The 23015-nt window shown below is 41.1% G+C and overlaps 1 long non-coding RNA gene across 2 annotated transcripts in view; it reads left to right on the top strand.

The window, feature by feature from the left end:
- LOC147203658 (uncharacterized) overlaps positions 1-20243 on the top strand; it is a 60770-nt gene extending 40527 nt beyond the window's left edge. The window contains exons 11-14 of one of the 2 annotated variants that reach the window (XR_015101166.1): positions 4312-4375; positions 16108-16416; positions 18423-18539; positions 18614-20243. This is a non-coding gene — a long non-coding RNA (uncharacterized LOC147203658). Of the gene's footprint in view, positions 1-4311; positions 4376-16107; positions 16417-17342; positions 17552-18422; positions 18540-18613 lie in introns of those variants that run through there. The other variant, XR_015101167.1, reaches the window with a different exon arrangement.
- The last annotated feature ends 2772 nt before the right edge of the window (positions 20244-23015 follow it).

Here is a 23015-nt window from a genome sequence, read left to right on the forward strand (position 1 = left end):
AACACCTTTTTACGTAAAAAAATATTTATTGAACAATCAGTTCTACATTTACTAAATTATTCTCAAGTGTCCATCTCCACTGCCGCCGGGGTCCATACTTTGAGCGTTCCTCTTCAGTTTGTCACTATTTCAGGTCATTAGTGTAGTAAGACGAAAGCTTTCATGTCCATTTTGTGACTTAATTAGCATGCGCAGCTCCTATTTTCCAATTATCTTGAATTATTTGAACATTACAAAACAGCTAAAATGCCCATTATGGGCATAAACCAGTATTCTCGGGCACCTGATTATCCAAGAAAAATGTACCAATCTACCAACACAATGCAATGCATGGAATAGTTTAGTCAAGTAAAAAGTAGGTGTTCACTCACAAGGCAAGAAAACCAATTATTGAGGCTTTCCCAGGGTGCGTCTGTCTTCATTTGGCTGACAGGTGTGTCAGGCGAGTTCAGGAAAGTGTATCAGAACAAATCGTCTAATGAGAGCACGGAGTAGATGTTACAGCTTGAATATAAGACGTGCAGCAAAGTCAGAGGTGTTGCAAAATGTCATACTACCGTAATGACTGACAGTTAAAATTGATATAAATGCTTGGACAGCAGGCATAATGACGACATCCGGCAAAGATGTCGAGAAAGAAAATTAGCAAGATACATTGTAGCACTCACTCATTTTCCTGTCAGTGTATTACACCGAGTGCTGTCTTGGCCAGTTCACCAAGTCAGTGTATTGCTGCGGGGTCATGCTTAATAATGGCATGGGAATGTTTGACTGCTCGACAAACATATAAACAGCCCCCTTCCGCCAGTGTTCTTCCATGCATCACTCATTACCGCCTGTATTTTTTGTGCCTGTTTCCTCCATCCCTCGTGTTTTTCTTCCTCTCTTAGCCTCCCTGGATTTTACGTCAAAAGTGTGGGTCCTTCCTTATGTCTGCATCACTGTGCCTCGCATGCATGCGCCTCAGAGTCAAATCCTAATGTGTTCTAACAGCATGAAGCCGCACAGTGGCCCGGGCTTGACTCGTGAGATGATAAAATGAAGGGGTACGACTCATTAGTAGGCGGCCCGGTGGTCCAGTGGTTAGCAGGTCAACCTCACAGTGCAGAGGTACCGGGTTCAATTCCAGCTCCGGCCTCCCTGTGTGAAGTTTGCATGTTCTCCCCGTGCTTGCGTGGGTTTTCTCCGGGTCCTCAGGTTTCCTCCTACATACCAATAACATGCATGGCAGGCTGATTAAACACTCCAAATTGTCCCTAGGTGTGAGTGTGAGCGCGGATGGTTGTTCGTCTCTGTGTGCCCTGCGATTGGCTGGCAACCGGTTCAGTGTGTCCCCCGCCTACTGCCCGAAGATGGCTGGGATAGGCTCCAGCACCCCCCGCGACCCTTGTGAGGATAAGGCGGATATGAAAATGGATGGATGGATGGACTCATTAGTGCACAGTTAACATAGATGGACACTTGATTTACTCTCTTTACATCAACATGTTACCTTTTTTGCTAAGTATACTGGTGTAGTGAGAGCTGAAAAGATCCATCCATCCATTTTCTGATCCGCTTTATCCTCACAAGGGTTGCTGCGGGTGCTGGAGCCGATCCCAGCTGTTTTCGGGCAGTACGCGGGGTACACCCTGAACTGGTTGCCAGCCAATCGCAGGGCACACATAGACGAACAACCAGCCGTGCTCACAATCACAACTTGGGACATTTTTGAGTGTTCAATTAACCTGCCATGCATGTTTTTGGAATGTGGGAGGAAACCGGAATACCCAGAGAAAACCCACACAGGCACGGGGGAGAACATGCAAACTCCACACAGGGAGGCTGAAGCCGGAATCCAACGCTGCACCTCTGCACGGTGAGGCTCGCTGTTGACCACCAAAAATTCATTTGCAGTATTAGACATGCACCATATTGTGCTTATTTTTCTGGTAGCATTTGGCTGTGATTGCACTCCACTGCCTCATACTGACAGCTTTTTCGAGCTGTTTTGTAAGCTCGCTTAGCTAGTCGGGTCAATATAGCGCAAATTCAGGAATTAGCTCAGGGAACTTGGCACATTGAGCAGGTCTAGGAACCACACCGAGTACATTAGAACACTCTTGTTTCACATAAGTAAATGGTAAATACGAACTACTTTTTCAGCATCGAGTGGCAGGAAATTGTGATTTTTCTTTGATATTTCGCAAGTTAATAAAACACCATTGACACTTGTACTGTAAATATAGGATAGATTCTGATCAAATGTAATGCAAAGGTTTCCATTTTTTTTTCATCTAAATGTTGTCTCAGTTTTCGTGAATCCGCTCGTTTTTTTGTACAAAAATAATGTGTGACTTGTCCATTCATTTCCCTTCACAACTCATGGCCATAACCTTCCCAGTCTGCATTTAGGCAAGACATGTAACGCATACTTTTAAAAGTCAGACCTTCAAACTAAAACACTAACATGCAGTATTGCTGAAACAAATTTCACCATAATTTTCTTGGACTTATTTAAAATCCATCCATTCAACAGTTGCTGCACTCAATGACAAACAAGCACAAAATGGGTTGAGTGTATGGCCGAATTAGTCAGAATGTGGTCCAAAACAAATGACTGACCTTTGATATGTTGGGACACAAAGCTGCACCAATGTGTTGCCAGACAGACAAGAGAGGCTTGCTATTGACTGGAGTTGTTAATAAAAGCTGGCAGTGTGGAACGAATTGCTATCAGCTGTAAAACGAATTGCTATCCGTGAACCGTTTTTATACAATATGACAGTAAGTTCCAAGTGCCGGGCATTTAATAAAGAAACACTGTTGAATTCAATAAAGAATTCTGAATGTTTACTTCCAGAGTAAATATTCTCATCCTTTTCAAAGGCTAAGTTATGCATGAAGTCTTTTTTTAAATGAGAACTTTCATTTCTTAGAAAATCGCTTCCTGATATCAAGAGTCTTCGCTAAACCTAAAAGTCATGTTAAATGTTCATTCCTACGCTTTGTTAGTCATTTATATTTATTTCACACTGGGGTTTGTATGTAAAGCTGTAGTTATATTTCCATAAAATGTCTAATTTGTTAAGATTTGGAGGTGCCTGGATTGGATTAATTGGATTTACATTATATCCAGTCAGAAGTATTGGTTTGGATTTGGTACAATTTGGTTTTATTTAAACTTTCTGAAAAGGATTAATCAAGAACACCATGATTCCATTATGTATCATTATCATTCGCTGTAGAAGAGCTCCAAATCATTGGGCAGTAAATATAAAATAATACCTCTTTGACAAAGTATATCATCTAGGGCTGCACGATATTGGAAAAAACATGCGATATGGATGCTGACTAGAGTGATAATATTATTGTGATATTTTACAAAAAGAAATGACATTTTCATCTCTTCATGAAATAAGTACCGGTACTTTTTTTTCATGCAGCGAAATAAGCAATGTGTCCTTAGCTACCAGTAATTAATTTTAATTCCCCGAGATAATGTCCAACTATTGAGTGGCAACGCGCATTTAAGTTTGCGTCTGCCTGGTCCAATTCAGAGAAAAGCATAAAATTCCATCAGGAAATTATTGCAATACACATATTGCAAAGGCCGTTACCACAACATCGATCTATATTTTTTTAATATATTGTGCTGCCCTAATGCCAATATTTGCATCATATGACTTATTTTGTGGAACAACAGCCTACCAGGCAGCCAATGACAGTCGAGGAAGGAAGACATTCGTCACAAAGAATGTCACAAAGACATTAGGTTAGCTGCTAACCTAATGTCTAATGCCTAATGCTAACCGTTAGCATGACCCAAAGCTACTTTTGTGCAGCAGTTGGAGGCCACTTGTCTCATGCCCACAGCGGTCCGCGATATTACTAATCTAAACACCGCTGTGTGATAAAGTAATTTCTTCTACCTACTGTCTTGCTCAAGGGTAGTTGACAAAAAGAGCAGCAGCCTTCGATGATCCCCCCCCCCTCCCCACTTCTGACTGCTTCAGAAACTAATTATCAGCAGAGAGGGACAGAGTCGTGAACGAACACTTTAAAATATCTTCCGAAGCTAGAAACAGTTCAACCTATAAAATTGCGCTATTTCCACAGAAAACCACTCCATGCAATCATCCATATTGAATAGGGCAGTGCTGCGACCCCTAACAAAAACCTCACAGTAACTGCAAGTCATAATGGAAGCATCGCTAAACGTGTGAGTGAAACAATGGTGTCTATGGAAGGATTATGTGCCATCATCCAGCCTCCATTCCTGTTCTCGGGGATAAGAAATTTGACTCACAATTCCTTTTGTTCTGTTTGCAGTTGAATTACAGCCCTGGATTGCTGGAGAATTTCCCAGAGTAAATATTCTCATTTCTTTCAAAGGGTAAGTTATGCATGAAGTCCTTTTTTAAATGAGAAGTCTCATTACTCGGTATGCTCATTTCACACTATGTTCTCTTCAGTAAAGAAGTTTGTCTTGAGCGAGAGTTAGAGCATGAGTTAGATGCATATTTAGGTTTTATGTGCCTGTTGCTTTATGTGCACACTTGTGTTGCTCTTATCATGTAAAATAAATGGGAGCCCAAACCCAAACTAGCCTATAAAACCTCAGATAAAGGCGCAGCAGGATGGAATGGAGAACATATCCCTTTGCCTTTGTTAATATGCTAGCTGTCTTCTCCTTCCTGGCCAGCTGAAAGACGACAGAAATGAAGACAATTTAATGTGAAGTTAAGTGATGCTGAAGCTGAGATAGCAATCAGGGCAGCGCGCAGCTGCCTGCAGAGACATCCCAGGCTCGGCGTTCGAGAGCAGCCATTAGCCTCCTATTAATGACGTGCGCCTCATTATGAAACTGCCTCTTTTCTCCAGCAGTCACGACAAGAAAGACGCAAACTACCTGGCTCATAAAGCCGCTTGTTTCAGGTGTCCGCTTGTGTGTTTGTGTGACTGCAGGTGCATGTGTGCACATGTTGGCATGGCGATGCTTCAGATCCCGGCACTCCCCAAAGCCCAGACTGCATTCAAACAAGGCTCTAACAGAGATATTTGTACACAATTAGGCAACAATGTGCACACACAAACTACTGCACAGATATGGCTCAAGTCTTTAAAATGCAAATGATGTCACGTATTTTAGATGAAAATACATGGAACAAATTATTTTATGCTATACATCAGTGATTGCCAACCTTTTCGATGCAATGTACTGCTATCTTTTAATGTTTTCACATCCCTACAAAAACATATTTGATGATTAAGAAGTCAAATATAATTTACTCTATGCCTTTAAAGCACATTTCTTTCTTACAGCGGTGCCTTGTTATCTCAAATTTTATTTCCTGATTGAAATGACGACTATGCCCCCCCAAAACAAGCAAAATGTGTGTAATGTGTTTTTAAATGGGAAAAATAGCAATCAAACTATTTACTTGATAAAAACAATGTAAATTCATCATTAAATAGAAGGTATAATATAAGCATACAGACAGGGATGTGCTGGGACATGAATTCATCACTTGCCAACAAATAATCGGTGGAGGGGTTATGGCCGTCATGGATTTAATCATTGTCATCAATGTTGGGATGGCCGTGATGGCCAGGAGCAGCCTGGGAATCCACCGGCTGTTTGAGAAAATTAACATATTTTCCCAAAACTCCCGATGGTCACACCGCCCCTGCATACAGATCTACAGGAAGGAGAACGTCAGAATTGATCGTGAAGCCACAATCATGTTAGTCACTCCCCGCAGAGGATAGAGAATATATGCCTGTGTGCTCCATGATTTGTGTGCAAATTATCGATGTGAAAATAACAATGCTATTCGTTAGCCCATCTATGGTGTCTCCCATTATGTGTTTAGGAATAAGCCAGCAGAGTTTAAGTAACTGTTGTCCCCTCCAAAAATTAAGTTCAGCTTTCATTGCCATGATGCACACCTTTGAATTAAAATAGACTGATGTGAATAAGACTTTGAATATATTAAACATGTTTTTCTTTAGCATTATTTTTTTTTCCAAGCTTCTTTCGCAGATATGTGGATGCTTTCAGTCTGGAGATTGATTAGGCAAGTCTAAATCCACTTCTTGGCCCTGATGAACTCCTTTGTTGTTTTTGTCATTATCTTGCTACACGATAAAAGAACACCAAATTGGTTGCATCGCAATAGTTTCTGAAGACTTGCTGTTGCCATCGCATTACAGCCATGAAGTTTAATGAGCCCATTGAGGAAGAATACACGCAAGCTCTGATATAACTGTCACCCACTAGTTCCTTTCTTTCACCTAACGTCATCATTTCCATCACTTACCCAAAGGTTAATTTTTGCCTAATCAGTGCATAAATCCTCATCGCAGACTTTTTAGGGCCTGTCTTCTTGTGAAGCCGATGCACTTTAGTTCATTAAGTCTGCAAACAGTTGTGATACCTTCACTCTTGCCCTCTTGAGGTAGCCGCTGATGTCACCACAGTTGTCTGAAAATGGTACACTCAACTGCTGTTGTTTTTCTAAGTTCCGATTTAGCCATTGTGAACACTGTGGTTTTCTCTCTGCTTGGTCACGTGAATTTCATATGTGCTCTGATCATGTCAAGATGGTCCCCTTTTTTTAAACATATGCATGACGCTCTCATATGCCTCTTAATTACCCAAGGGAAGGAAAGTGAAAGCAAAATGTTTCTGAATTATATCACGTTGCTCGCTTTTGAGCATTGCTTTCGAATTTTATGTAAAAATTTGCGTCGGCTGAGTCTTGGAATGATGTCATAAGGTCTTTGACTGACCCCACGCCGAGTGAGGGAATATGGTACTCAAGTTTTTGGAAACACCGGAGCCAATATTTGTATTTATTGAAATGACTGTGAACAATTTCTATATATGTGTACAGTATATATATATAATATATATATATATTTTTTTTTTTAATCTGGACCTTGAGTCTGTCAGTCACGACATATGTAATACTTTTGCTTACATAAAAAAAGCTAGGCTTTCAAACAGAAGGAACTATCTCAGCTATGTATTAGATATGTATGTAAAGACCTGGAAATAAAAACAAGCAATGCTGATCTCTTGTCTGAAAATCAAATGTTTTCAGTCAGGAAAAAATAAAGACATTGGAATTGCTGTTCCAATACTTTTAAAGGGGGTGCCAAAAGAAATGGAATAGGAGACACGCCCATTACTTTCTTGTATTTGAACCACTACCCTTAATGTAAAGATAACTTTAAAAAAAAACAACACTTGCCGCTCGATCTGATGGGTGTTGCTGTGCTGTTATCATTTTTGAAAAACAAACAAACAAACAAACAAATCAATAAATAAAAACCAATCACCAGATAAATTATGCAATATTTTCTAGTTTCCTTCTCAAATTTGGCTTAATGAAGAATAAGATGAGGCTCGTTGCAACACGTATTAAGATGTTGATCTTGTGGAACAATAATTATGACGGAACATTTAAAGACCCCCGCGACCCTAGTGAGGATAAAGCGCTTCGGAAAATGAAGGAATATTTAAAGATCATTCTATAGGCTCTTTCTTTGTGTGACGCATCATTTATATAATCACTGCACTTATCAAGGAGAAATCTTGAGAGGATGAAAAGGATGGTAAAAAGAACCCTCAAACTGTAATAATGCAGAAAGCAGTGAGACTCTGAAGGACAAAAAAAAATCTGATGTTGTTCCATTCAATACTCAACAATTTAGAATTAACTTAGAACAACTCTGGACGCTTCACCATTCCTTGTTCACTTAGGGGAGATAAAATATGAGAGGAATGTTTCTCATCCTCCCAAATGGTGGCCCACTTTAGAGTGCACTCTGAAACGGACTCATCGGCTATCAGCAAAAATAATTCACAGGTTTGTGACAGCAACTCCACAACAGACGGTCATGCAGTGTTCGGATTTCAGCATGCACTGTATTTGTCGGTGTGTGAGCGTGCTTGTGTGTGTGCGCGCACACGTTCCCGTGTGTACCTTCATTGAAAAGGGGGAGACGGGTTTTAGAAGAGGACATCTCAGGATGATTACCCCAACTTCTGCTCGCTCTGGAAAAGGCCAACTTCCTTTCACAGTTTCTGGCCTACTTGCGCCCCCTGCTGCCTGAAGGAGAATACTTATTATTGTATGGAGCTGTGTCAAGAAAAACAGCTGCCAGACTCTCTCGGCAGGTGTAATTACGCTGCCCTGATTTGGTAGAATTTTTTTTGGGGTGGGGGGGGGGGGGGAGAATTATTTGTCTCTTGACATGGACTGTTTATCAAAACATTATTTAACAACTAGAATTCAAGTCAAAATGGCCGACGTGGTTCATGTGTGCGGTTTCACTCAAGCACAAGTGAAACACATTGGCAGGCAAGGCTACGAGACAAGGTTATGTTCAACTTTAGCTGTGTTATTCAAGAGCATGGAGATTTTTTGCATGGAAGGTGGGCATCTGAAATATATTCAATTCTGAATCTATGTGACCTTGAAGAGATAAGAAGCCTGATGGATGTATTGATTGTCAATTCTCTACTGACTGACTGAGGCATATTAAATGAGAACCAGTCAAGAACTTTGGGTAGGACTGCTGCGTGACTGCTGCGTGCTAAGTATCACAAGGTGCGCACTAAGACAATAGAAGAGGATAACTACTGTTTTAATATGCAAGAAGTCCTTCACTTTGAATTTGTAGCAAGTGGCTGCTGAGGCCTGTGTCGTGGTTATTGAGCAGCCTCCAGTGGCAATCCACATGCTATGAAATATTTAAATTCCATAATAGCCACCCACTACAGCTGCTTGTACTTCACCCACCCACGGGCCTTGTGTGTAGCATACAATGTGTGTGTCGATACAGCAGCATGCATAGTTTGAGATACCGGATGTGTGGGAGCACCATTTTGGCAGCGGTTGACAGTACTGTAATGCTTTATATTTGCCTCATCGTAGGGAAAGCTGTTCCAAAAAACGGAGAGGAAGCAAGTGCAATGTTTTAAATATGACTAAGAAAGGTCGAATGCCATGGTGGTAAACAGTAATCTAAATGAATTTGACTATGAACCTCGTATTTATGTCACTGAATGAAAAAAGTATTATTGAAAGGAAATACCAAGATTTTGTTTTATGTCCCTCCTCCCACAGGTGGCATAAATTCAGTGGCGCAATGATCGTGTGTTTATGAACCAGGTTTTACCAGACCGTAGATGTTCTTGGATCTTCTTTTTTTTTTAATCTAAACGAGACATAATGAACAATTTTGAGTCCCCAATTCAGTGGCATTATTTTGAGCCTAATCAAAGACAATTTGAATGAACTGGATCAAGGACTGTGTGCCCAACGACATGTTGGAGTAAAGTTTTCCCAAAGGAGAGCAAGCTGTTTTAACCGTATGGAGTCGAAGGTGTCCCAATACCTTTGTCAACATTGTGAACCTTCAAGGCCCTTGCTTCTTTCAGGGCTGAGCAGATTTGATCTGGTTTGGAGGCCATAATGAAATGTGCTGTTCATTAAGCCTGTAATTCAATTGTAGGACTGGTGGGGGGGAACGAGATATTGCTCTGGCTTCCATGACAACAGTGCCTGCAAGTCTGAGAAGCTAGTGTTTGGTAGGATTTCGAAACAGATTTGTTGAGCTTATGGGGGGGAAAAAATGTCGTTGTGAAGGGGCGGTTTTTCACGTGATTGCCTTTGCTCTTTCAAAATCATCTGGGATTTAGGATTTATTTAGGCCTCTACAATTTTGCAGACGAGAAATAAGTCTAATGCATTGTCACATCAGAAATACTGTATGTCACTTTTTGCTAATGGAGAGTTCACAGAGCTCAATCATAAGCGGCCCGTAGCCTAATGAACATATTGCAAATGGCAAAAGGAATTGTAGATTATTTTATTAATAAGCAATTGTTCTGTATTAATATTAATATTAGAAAGCAAGAAAAACATGACCATCTGGTGCGGGACTGTTTCCCCCTTGACCCAATATAGAGTCGCCATTGTGTGCATATATCCATTTGGAATTGTAGTTGTTAACATTTAGTATTTTGTTTATGTTCCGGTCCCCACAATAACACCGTTAAAAGCAGCAAAGATGTTTACACTGTATTTCCTGCTGTCCTTGCCAGGCGATCAAGCGCCCCGCCACAGTCACAGTTGAGTCATATTCTGCCCCGCACCGCCTCATCACGCAGACAAAATGAATGCCGTCGCCCACAAGTGTGTCAGGTTAAAGATGAATGCTCGTGCGGGCATGTGCAGCTTTATTAGACACTATCACGATCTGATGATCACAGCCACAGCCTGGAACACTCTCTGACACAAAGAGTGAGAACAATACAAAAGTGAGATAAGAGATCATCCAGAAACCCTCTTCTGTCAACATTATTTCAGGTGTACTGAGCACAGATCCTTTTCCAGTAAGGGTCAAGGATTCACCGTCATAAAACTTGTATGTACAGTACTGTATCTACGGTAGTTAAGATTTTCACATTGTTAACTCATTCACAAGTGTAAGAATATGTACAAATATAGAAAAATACTCACCCTTCATGTCAGAGATTTTGAAGTCTCCCGTAAACGGCCAAAGTCAGGTTGCGACCAAAATCCTCGTTTGAACCATAGGTTTTGGGTTTGACCCTCACCTTGCCCGTGTTGAGGTATCCTTGAGCAAGATACCTTATTGTGTTGCTAAGGTATCATGTCTCCCTGTATACGTTATATTCCGTTAAACGATTACCGTATTTTCCACGCTAAAAGGCGGACTGGATTATGAGGCACACCTTCAATGAATGGCCTATTTTGCAATTTTTTATCATATATTGGACACACCGCACTATAAGACGCAATCTACAATGCATCCACTAGATAGAGCTATGCTCATGGAAATGCCTGCTGTGAGCGCGAGCACGGCAATCAGCGCCGACGCAACCCACGTCACCGATCAAAGCTTTGAACAAACGACAACAGCTAAGCTAGCTAAAGCTAGCTGTTGAGTGGTGTTGCTACAGAATGATCAAATGTCAGTAAAACCTATTTAATAAAGCAGCGACACAGTTCACTTAACCAACAGCAAGTTATAACATTGACTTGTGAACATTGCTCTCGTTAACTCTTGCCACTGCTCTATTTCCGTGCTCAAGTGCGTAACCCGATCGCCTTAAGTTTGAACTCTGCATTGTAAGCATGTCTCGAGCAAGGAGCCATTTTGGGGTCGAAATATTACCGTAATGACCATACACAAGGTGCATCGGATTTTAAGGCGTGCTGTGAGCTTTTCAGAAAATGGAAGGCTTTTAGGTGCGCCTTTTAATACGGTAATGTGTGACTGGATGTTGGCAGGAGGGGAGGTAGAAATTTTTGTCTGTAATGTATTTTTAGGCACATTCTGCCAATCAATAAACATACATGCACAGATTCAACATTAAGTGTTATGAATAGGTAAGCCACAATGGGCATTGAGGAAAGAATCTTATGGTTTAGTTTTGAAAGAGGTGAGGTGGTGAGTGTGGACGTTTTTCTTATCCTTCCAATTGGTTGTGCCTTTTCAGGCTAAGTCTGTCAAATGCCTGCTGACGCAAAATGGGCATTTGGAGCATTGTGCTGCTGTGGTCTCTAAATAAATAAATAAATACATACATACATACATACACACACATACATACATACATACATACATACAGTGAAGGCAGTGTTACATTGACCCCAAGACGCGTGTATACAATACTTTTGTACAATGTCACAGGAGCACATGCAAATATGTAAGCAACATGTTTTTTCTTTCTTTCTCTCTCTCTCTCCAGTTTCTCTGCCCATGACTGAAGATCCGTCATCTTCAAGAAGTAGCTAGAGTAATAATAATAATAATAATACATTTTATTTATAAGCGCCTTTCAAGACACCCAAGGACACTTTACAATAACAAAAAACACAAAACAATACGGGTTGAGCAGCGGCAGCCAAAACGCGCCAGCGTTCACTCAACCCGGAAGTCAGAAAAAAAAAGGTCATTTCCTTTCTTCTTTTTTTTTTGTGTCATAGAGTGCAGAAGGGTCTGACGCAACCTCTGACTAAGGATCGGGCTTGTCTGCAATGGAAATCATTTAAAATCTGTCTACCAGGTGGCAGCGGCTGTAAGAGATCAGCCAGGTTCATGCTACAGAACAAGTAGAGGGGGAAGGATGCATGGGCGAAGTTGTGGAAAAGTAGTGCGCGATTCAGTGATGTTGTCCACTGCATGTTCCACATGCACTGATCTGTTGGACCAATGATTCTTGAGTACCACTGGTGGAACGCGGCCTTACTCTTGTGGTATGCTAAAGAATCATTGCATCAAATGTTGTTCAGTTGTATTTAACTGCAGTTCAAAACATTTCATTTAATCTCAAATCACTGTTTATTTTGAAAGATGTACAATTGTTATTTAACTTCTATGTGCAATATTTGTAATCCAGTGGTTCTTAACCTGGGTTCGATCGAATCCCAGGGGTTCGGTGGAGCCTCTGCCATGGAGGTTAAGACACACCCGACTCAACATGTCAATTAGTTATGACACGCCCGTTTGGCCATCACTGGCTGCAGATGATCACATGACATTGCTTGTCCAATCGGTGCTGTGGGAAATTTCGTTCGCTTAGCAGTCAACGTGTGACTGTCGTGATAGTCGGTCATACAATTAAAAAAAAAAAGTATAAAAAAGTATACTTATCTCTTGAAATTTTATTTACTTTTTTTCTGTTTTTAATGAATGCTTTTTTTTAATATCTTAAATTTGTCAAAAAATATACTGTATATTTATTTATTTTTCACTAAGGGTTCAATGAATGTGCATATTTACTGGTTGGGTTCGGTACCTCTAAGAAGGTTAAGAACCACTGTTGTAATCATTATGTAAGTACAGTTTGTTCTTTTTATCCAATATTATATAATATATCCCCTGTCATGTGGTGTTCCACAGAGCGCTCAATTCTGGGGCCTCTGCTGTTCTCGCTGTATCTGCTCCCATTGGGTTCCATCTTAAGGAAACATGGTATTCCCTTCTACTGCTATGCAGATGACTGCCAGATCTATGTCCCACTGAGCAAGAAAGACGCCTTCTCATTAAGGCCACTCCTATCCTGTCTGGAAGAAATCAAAACCTGGATGGCACAAAATGTCTTGAGATTCAATGAAAAGAAGACAGAGGTGATATTGTTTGGTCCCAGTGGCCCTTGTACATTCCATCCTGTAGACTTGGGCCCCCTGTCTCCTTATCTTAAGTCAACAGTCTCAAACTTGGGCCTTAAACTGGACAGTGATTTCAAACTCGATCGGCAAATTGGTGCCGTTGTTAAATCCAGCTTCTTTCACCTTAGACAGCTGGCCAAAATAAAACCTCTCCTCTCACATGAGCACTTTGAGACAGTAATTCATGCCTTTGTCACATCCCGGCTCGATTACTGCAATGCCCTTTACTTTGGAGTCAGCCAGTCCTCCATTAAGCGCCTTCAGCTGGTCCAGAATGCCGCTGCTCGCCTCTTGACTGGTACTCGTAAGAGGGAGCACATAACTCCTACTCTGACATCCCTTCACTGGCTCCCCATTCATTTTAGAGTTATTTTCAAGATCCTCTTATTTGTTTTCAAATCTCTGAATAATCTCGCGCCACCTTACCTCTCTGAGCTCATCCGCCCCTACACACCTGCCCGGCGCCTCAGGTCTGTGGACCAGACTTAATTAGAAGTACCAAGAACTAAACTGAGGCTCAGAGGGGATCGAGCCTTTTCTGTTGCTGGTCCCTCTCTCTGGAATGACCTCCCACTGAACATTCGGCAAGCCTCCTCGCTGCCCATCTTCAAAACCCTCCTCAAAACTCACTTGTATTCTTTGGCATTCGACTCAGCATGACTTAGATTTGTTCTTGGTTTTACTGTTTGGTGCTTTCTACCGCCTTTATTACCGATTTGTCTTACTGTTTATTGTGCATGTTAAATTGCTCGATGTACAGCACTTTGTATGCAGCGATGGCTGTTTGAAAGTGCTCTATAAATACTGTTGACTTGACTTGACTTGACTTGAATATTTACATGCAGTGCTAAGGTTAAAACTGAGTAATGTTACAGTGGCTTAAATATTCTTTTTTCTTTTTATTTTAAATAGAACCTCTCACTTTTGATGCACACTTAGGCCTACTAAGCTTCTGTATGTTAATGTTGCACATTGTGATGGTACTTGGAGACCTCAGTATTTTTTAAGAAGTACTTGGTGGAAGAAAAAATAATAATAATAATTGAGAACCACGGTACAAGCTAACTAATTATAAAGTATAATTCACAGCTATGTCATGAAGTGCTGCCTCAAATCTTGATATGATTGGATTGATCAATATTATATACGGGGGGAATACATTTACGAAATTGTTACTCAGGAGGTTTCGGCGAACACCAGCAATATGTCGATATCTGTACCTGGGATTAATATGGGATGTGGTTATGTGCTAACCAGCACCCTCAATTAATTTCTTTGATATTCCACCTCAGGACAAATAAATGGCCTGATGGCAAAGCAAGATCCTTGATGACTGTTTGAAATTTTGGTTACAGCAAAAGATGATAAAGCGAGTGCAAGCATGTGAATGACAGAGAGCTGATGATGTACAAACACCAGCACAGACACAAAGTAAATATAAATTATGCATGCCGTATGAACAAGCAGAACACTTGAGCGTTGTTTTGCCCCTTTTGTCTGCAAGCAGCTGTTAAAGGATTCAGTATAGCGAGTTACAAGCAAAGCAGTCATGCTGATCTGATAAACAACATACACCCCTCTTCACTTCCCCACCACATACTTGTGTGCCTACTTGACTCATGTTCAGGGCAGGAAATCAAGTGTCATCAGCCACTCATCTTGCTGTAGCATGTTGCCGTTGAGAAACCCCTCAGCTCAGGTGCACGCTATTTTTGGCAGATGTTATTCTGCTGCAGGACAAGATAACAGGATTAAGCCGCATTAGCATTAGCAGATGGTCTTTTCAATATGTGCCATTGACGTGGAGGGCCCAAAAGTGCCTTTTTTTTTCCTCACGCGCTTCCTTGCAGTGCCCCTTTCCATGACAAGTGTTACTGTGCCATTTTCCATAGACCGAAATGACATGTCTTCTCTAATGGACATGAATGTTTAATCTATTGTGCCAAACATGAAAAGACTGAAAATTAGAGGCAATTTCTTTCCTGAAGATCTCAACTCATGTGAATGGAAGCAAATGTGTGTGTCCATAAAACATGAAGACAGTGAAAATGTCTGGTGTTTGTATAACTTTATGATAAGGTTAAGGTTTTGCTTTTTGCAGTCACTGCAAAAGAGTCAGTCAAAATGTTTTCGACGCGATCTCTTTCCTATTCTTTCTCTTTCTTGGTGCATGACCCTCTGTCTCATCCATCATCTTTTTTTCAAGAACGTTCTTGTATTGTTGAGCAAACACCGAAGTCTTTACGGTGTGTGATAAGCAGTGCTTTGGTTATTTGGGGTATGGTGACCCAGAGCCTGACCTTCCTCCTGTGTAATATCAAACTGAAACAAAAACCTCAGCACCAGCAGCAAAGCTTTGTAAACTGCTATGAATTAATGTTCTCTGCTGCCTATTCATAAATCTGTAATTGAGAGACACACAAAAAAATGTCAAATAGTTTATTTTTTCTCCTCAATGACACTGCTTTGTGCTAGTAGAAGTTTTTTAACTAGTGGAGAGTCTGTGTAAAGAGAAATAGCACTTGAAAAACATGAAAAACACTTGAAAAATGAAAAAAAAACATGTTCCTTTTGTAGGGTGGTACTACACAGTCTTAAGCATGCTAGACACATAAAAGTGTTACAATGTTAACCAATGTAGAAATACAATTTAGCTATGATAATGGGAGGGACCCCACATATGAAGAAGAAAAATAAAAAGAATAAAGAGTAGGAATGAAAGACGCTAGGCTAGACTCACTTTTCAGACATCGAGAGGAGATGAAAAAGGGGAGAAAAGGGAATGGCTAAAGAATGCAGTAAACCCTACTTAGTCCATCAGCATTGAATTTTAAACAGCTGAATTTGTATTTCAAACACAGAGAGTCTCACTGGATCACTGGTTTGTGATTTTCATCTGCTTTATTTCCAGCTGTGCAGCATTTTGTGATGGTGCCCGTTTCTCAAGGCAGAAGGATGGAAATCTGGTCTCGACTGCTTTTATGAACAGTGAAATGAATCCTTCCCAAAAGTGTCAATCACCAACGCTTTAATTCACAGTCACGTCTGATCTGATACTCTCTACCGTTCCCTTAACTCCCTCAGCCATCTGTCTCAAGAGGGCTCGAGGTGCCAAGATTTGAAGGCTCACAACCTCAACAGCCTCTGAGTGAAACTAACACTGGACTGATACTGGAGGCTCATGTGCCGGACTTTGGATCTGATTCTAGAGTAAAGACTGGTAAGAACCTATAATCTGTGCAAACAATCCCATAAGGGAAGGGATTTAAGGATGTTATCATAATGTCAACACCAAACCTGACAGCTTTGACTGATTTTGAATCAAACGGAAATGGCAGAAACGTGTCAATGACAGCGAGTCGGGCGTGATTTGCATTTTTTTTTCCTCAAAATATGCCATCCACTTCAATATCATCTTAGGTGCATCATAAAAATATCGTTCATACAGGCATCAGACAGCAAATTTGGACTCTATTTTCACCAACAGAAAAGGAATGGGGGGCGGGGGATGTCTAATAGCCCAAATGGGCGGAGGCATGGTATCGGTGCACGGGCCAGTGATTGGGTACCTCTCATCTAACGATATGCACCTTTAGCTCACATTTTGAACTTAACTCCATGCAGTGGCGGTTCTGGGGGGGCCAGTGCCCCTGTAGCACCGATTCTGCCCCCCCCCCCTGTGCCCCCCCCCCCCCCCTCCGAGCGCAGATTACGCAGTCGTGCCGAGTCGCCGACGCGAAAGGTGGAACCAAAGTGCGTGATTTAACATTCTAGTCGGACCCTTTAGTGCGCTGCGCCATTTAAAAATGAGCAGGAAAATGAGAAGCGGTCCGCAGAGAAGGAAATTACCACGACACGAGTGCTATTTGCGTGTGTGTGTGTATGCGTGTGTGCGCACGCGTGTGTGTGTGTGTGTGTGTGTGCGTGTGAGTGTGTGCGTGTGCGTGTGTGTGTGTGTGTGTGTGTTTGTGTGCGTGAGTGTGTGTGTATGTGTGTGTGTGTGTGTGTAACTTTTTTAGTCTCCCTTTTTATTTTAATTTTTATTTAACAGGATCAATATATAAGACATTGCCTTTTAAAATTTGGATAATTATATGCATGTAAAACATCTAGCTTCAGTGTATTTGCAATTTTTGTCCCCGGCAGGCTGGTACCATATCATCCCCTGGCTTGAATATTCTCAACAGATGGACACGGCGTATTGTTACGCTTGCAGACATTTTAGCCCTCCTAATGACTTTCGGGTTGAGTGAACGCTGGCGCGTTTTGGCTGCCGCTGCTCAACCCGTATTGTTTTGTGTTTTTTGTTATTGTAAAGTGTCCTTGGGTGTCTTGAAAGGCGCTTATAAATAAAATCTACTACTACTACTACTACTAATACTGTTTTTTTCTCATCACTGTAATGTTATGACTACAATTTCAAAGTCTGAAGAAATAAAAAGTCAAATAAGATTTCGAATCTGTCTTTTTAGCCCTGGGTTGAATGTGCCCCCCCCCCCATCAAAACCCCTGACCCCAGCCCGGCCCGCTCAGTGAAATTGATCCAGAACCGCCCCTGACTCCATGTCTAAAAATAATGCCTGTTTTGACCTTTTTTTCATGGTAAGTTACAAACCAAAAAAAAAATCTGACATTTTACAAATCAGTGCCTTCTCATCCTAAAATGGAAAAAAAAAGAAAGACATCACGTCGAGCAGGGGTGCCCATTACGTCGAACGCGATCAACCGGTAGCTCGCAGACTGGTCCCAAGCCGATCGCGAGGGGTCGAGAGCAGTGTTTTTCAAACATTTTTGAGCCAAGGCACACTTCTTTCATTGAAAAAAAAAAAACTCGCGGCACACCACTAGCTGAAAATGTGAAAAAAAAACGCTTATTTGAACAATTAACGTGTTATTTTGTTATTATAACCATTTTAAACATTGAAGAATGACGTTATAACAGCTTGAATTGGAATCAAATGAAGACAAAGAAAAACGAATTTTCTCATCTTTCATATTTATTGTTTCACCGTCGTCCTGCATTCATCACAAATTCGCTTGTCTCTCGTCTAAACACAAGGCAATTGGCTAGCTGTTGCTGCTCCCTATAGGTATGAGAGGGTACTACACTCACCGGAAGTTGCTAGCGCACAGCTGTCCACAATTGCGGCTTGCGATCAGAGCTGCTGCGAGATAGCTTTTATTGTTATTCTCACTCAGAATTTGTTTCATGTACAATTCACCAAGGCACTGGCAAAGAATGGGACTCTGGAGTACTGGGAGAAGCATTTGAAAACGGTACACATGAGCTCATGAACAGCTGCAAAAGGACCGTCCCATGCCTCCGCATCAGGTCCTGCTCAGGTAGGCAGTGATTTCCTTTAAACAACTTCATAAACTCTTGTGTTTACTTTATTTTTCTGTTTCGTTCATTTTAGTTGCTGTTGCTCATCATGTCATGCGTGTGGGAGTGTGTGCGTATGCGTGTGTCCGCGGTAACGGACGGGTCAATCGCGGGAGGTTCGTTGATCGAAAAGTAGATCTTTGATCTAAAAAGTTTGGGCACCCCTGGCGTAGAGTGTTCAGCTGGAAGCGTATAAATAAACTGGTAAATTAAAAAAAATTTATGTAACCAGGTGAACCATACTTAGACTTTTGTAGTGAAGGCTGCCTTGTTTAACAAATGTAGCACTGTCACTTTAAGAGCCACGCTAGATGAAAACGCGGGAACATATAGAGCGTGTGGGAATCAGACCAGGAAGCGAAGTAAGGGTGACATGCACGTGAAGGAGGGTAGTCGTTGAACTGTGCCTACTGCTTGTCCCAACTTGATACACCCATGATCGTCGTTGTAACCCTGGCGATATTCAGAGCAAAATATCGTGTTTTGGAGTTTGAAATCTGCCGCTAGTGAGTCGTGCGAACAGCTGTATAGCGTAAGTGTTTTCTCAATGTTACAAGATGTAAATATGTTTTTTTGACTGTGAAATGATATGAACTGTGTATCTGTTCTTTAGAGGGGAGATCATTTGTGGTTTTCCACGTGTTTTGTATACACCAGTGCTGTCAAACATACGGCCCGCGGGCCGGAACCGGCCCGCAAGGAGGTTCAATCAGGCCCGCAGGATAATTTAAAAGTGAAAAAATGCATAAAAGACACAGAATTAATATTTTTAATAAGGTGCAAGTCATTGAGTATCCGCTAAGAGATACTGTTTTGATCAGAGAAGAAGACAACAGCAGCCTCAGTCCGTCACTGAAACAGACTCATGACAGCAGACGCTATCAATAGCACTCTCACATTTACACATTTAATAGCACTCTCCTTAGTTTGAAAGGTGTAGGCAGGATTACATTTAGATTTTTTATGCATGTGTAAATGGCTTAAAAATCCTTTTCTTCATAAATCTCGTTTAATCTTAAAGTGCATTACTGTATTTTTCAATACCAATTACTTGTTAAAGTTTGTACAATCAGTGGGATCAGTTGCAATGCATATATGTGAATGATAAAAGTAAATTGCACATTTGTCGAAGGAAATGTAAGGTGCTTCGTGAAATGTTTTGTAAAAGATATGTTCATTAAATTTCAACATTTTCCTAATGTTCTTGTGCTTCTTTGTACCAAAACAAAGGAAAGACATATTGTTTTGGTTATTTATAGCAAAGTATGGTTTCATTTTAATGGTCCGGCCCACTTGACATCTACCGAGGCCGTATGTGGCCCACCATGTGAAATGAGTTTGACACCCCTGGTATACACCCAACATGCCGGAAAGTGTCGAGTAAGTGTGTCCTCTCATCACATTGGATTGTAATGATTGCACTTTTAAGTTTCATGGATTGTTGGGGCTTGGAAATAATGTATTTTTATTTCTCTTTCCTGATCAAGCAAGCCACTGCTGTTGTTTATTATGGTGAAATTTTCCTTAATCTGTTAGATAATTTTCTTTGATCTCTTAGATCCCTTTTCCAACTCTTTTAAAATTCAGTTAACATCTCAGTCTTTCATCTTAATGCTGAACAATTTTTCATTGTTCAGTCGGGAATAAAGCCCACCTAAAAATTATTTTGTGTCCAGTCCAGTCTTTCCAAAGACCCGGCTACATATATTTAAAAAAATAATAATTTGTGGAGCAAAACTACAGTAAAACATATTCTCTTGTATCCAATATATTTTTGAAAACCTCTATTGTGGGATCACTATGCTTTATGTAATTATTATACCAACTGCCCAATGGTGAGTAAACCTTTGTGATTGCTCTCCTGCCTGCATGAAAAGACTTTGGCTGAGGTCTTTATATATATATATACATATATATATATATATATATATTTGATGTACAATGTCTACTGTTTGATTAAATATTCTGTCTGGATTCCACTGTATTATCATAAATGGAGCCATATTCCTTATCAGCAAATGCCAGTCTCCTGCATAAATATTTAGCTCAGAGAGATGCACCCACAGAGGAATACCAACACTTTGTCAGCAGACCTTCATGCCAAAGGCGAGCAGTCTGTTGCCTGCCACCAAACAGACCATTGGATTAATAGAAAGCAAATGAAAACGGCATCTGTACACCTGTCTTAAAAGATGTTTATATGGACTTGTTAAAGGTGCATCATGAATATTCCCCATCTGCGCTGATCTACTTTATCAATGTTTTAGGCAATTACTTTCTTGATCATCTCTACCCGAATGTGTTGAGGCGTTCGAATTTGTTATATCAGAAATAATGGAAAGGTATATTGACATGCAAGTCAAGTTAGGTTTTGTTGTTGTTCTGTGTTTGTGGAGAGGAAGAGAGAGAGAGAGACAGAGACATGGTGGAGTCTACAGGTAATTGTAGACGTTCCAGTGGACGACATACTCGGTTGAGTCACACAGTATCTATTTGAGCACAGATCACTATGAGAGGAAATATATTTGTCTTACTGCCAATACTATGTCAGATGTACTCTATTGCTTATTTATACATTTGGCAACATGTGCAATAAAAAAAAAATCAAAATCTTGAATGGTCACCAAATCAGGCAAAGCATTATTCCAACAAATGATATTTCAAACATATTAATAGCGAATACACAGTGCTGCTTTGACAGGTGCAGTATTTAGATTAGCAGAAATGAGAAGGAAGTTCCTCCACTCTCACTGAGAAATCAACAGTCGTTTTTTTATTTTTGGTATTTTGCTTTCTTTCTTTTTTTTTTACTGTGTGTGTGTGTTTACATACTGTGTGTATGTATGTATATATATATAAAATCCTCGTCTCACCCCTCGGGTGGTGTCCGTCCCTCATTCAGCTCGGGTCCTCTACCAGAGGCCAGGAAGCTTGGGGGTTCTGCGCAGTATCCTTGCTGTTCCCAGCACTGCACATTTCTGGACTGAGATGTCCGATGTTGTTCCCGGGATCTGTTGCAACCACTCATCTAGTTTGGGGGTCACTGCCCCGAGTGCTCCGACCACCACAGGCACGACTGTCACCTTTACCTTCCAGGCTCTCTCCAGCTCCTCTCTGAGCCCTTGGTATTTCTCGAGTTTCTCGTGTTCCTTCTTTCTGATGTTTCCATCACTTGGGACCGCTACATCCACTACAACGGCTTTCCTCTGCCCTTTATCTATGATCACGATATCTGGTTGGTTTGCCATTACCATCTTGCCAGTCTGGATCTGGAAGTCCCACAGGATCTTCGCTCTGTCATTCTCCACCACCTTCGGAGGTGTTTCCCATTTTGACCTTGGGGTTTCCAGTCCATACTCCGCACAGATGTTTCGGTAGACTATGCCAGCCACCTGGTTATGGCGTTCCATGTAGGCTTTCCCTGCCAGCATCTTACACCCTACAGTTATGTGTTGGCAGTTATGTGTTTTATATATATATATATACATACGCACATTTAAACATTTGCGTGGGAAATGAAGTCAGGCAAACAAATTTTCACATCAGTAGTGTGACCAACATTCAAATTGACTCAACTCAACTGTATTTATAGAGCACTTTCAAACAGCCATCGCTGCATACAAAGTGCTGTACATGTGGCAACTAACATATATACAACAATGAAGCAATAAATCAGTAACAAAATGGTAGAAGGCACCAAACAGTAAAACTAAGATCACAATCTGAGTCATGTTGAGTCAAATGCCAAAGAATACAATTGAGTTTTGAGGCAGGTTTTAAAGACGGGCAGCGAGGGGGTTGGCCGAATGTTCAGTGGGAGGTCATTCCAGAGAGAGGGACCAGCAACAGAAAAGGCTCCGATTAGTTCTTGGCACTTCTTATAATGTCTGGTCCGCAGACCTGAGGCGCCGTGCAGGTGTGTAGGGGCGGATGAGCTCAGAGATGTAAGGTGGCGCGAGGTCATTTGAAGATTTGAAGACAAATCATAGGATCTTGAAAAGAACTCTAAAATGTATCGGGAGCCAGTGAAGGGATGTCAGAGTCGGAGTTATGTGCTCCCTCTTACGAGTACCAGTCAAGAGGCGAGCATTCTGGACCAGCTGGAGACGCTTAATGGAGGATTGGCTGACTCCAAAGTAAAGTGCATTGCAGTAATCAAGCCGGGATGTGACGACGGCGTGAATTACTGTCTCAAGGTGCTCATGAGAAAGGAGAGGTTTTACTTTAGCCAGCTGTGTAAGATGAAAGAAGCTGGAAATTGACTGTGCTAACACAATAAATAAACATGGTTTTACTCTAGCCTGCTCCGATAATAACACAAAGGACATACTTGTGAAAGTTTCTCTCTTTGTGTTTATCCAACCCTGTTCTTGGAGAAGAGGTTAAAGGACAGGAAGAGGGAATTCATTATCCTTGAGAGGCTCCAGGTTTTGTCA

Source organism: Hippocampus guttulatus, chromosome 6, assembly GCF_054856545.1.
Source record: "Hippocampus guttulatus isolate MCC_2025c chromosome 6, RoL_Hgut_1.0, whole genome shotgun sequence".
In the NCBI taxonomy this organism is placed as follows: domain Eukaryota; kingdom Metazoa; phylum Chordata; class Actinopteri; order Syngnathiformes; family Syngnathidae; genus Hippocampus; species Hippocampus guttulatus.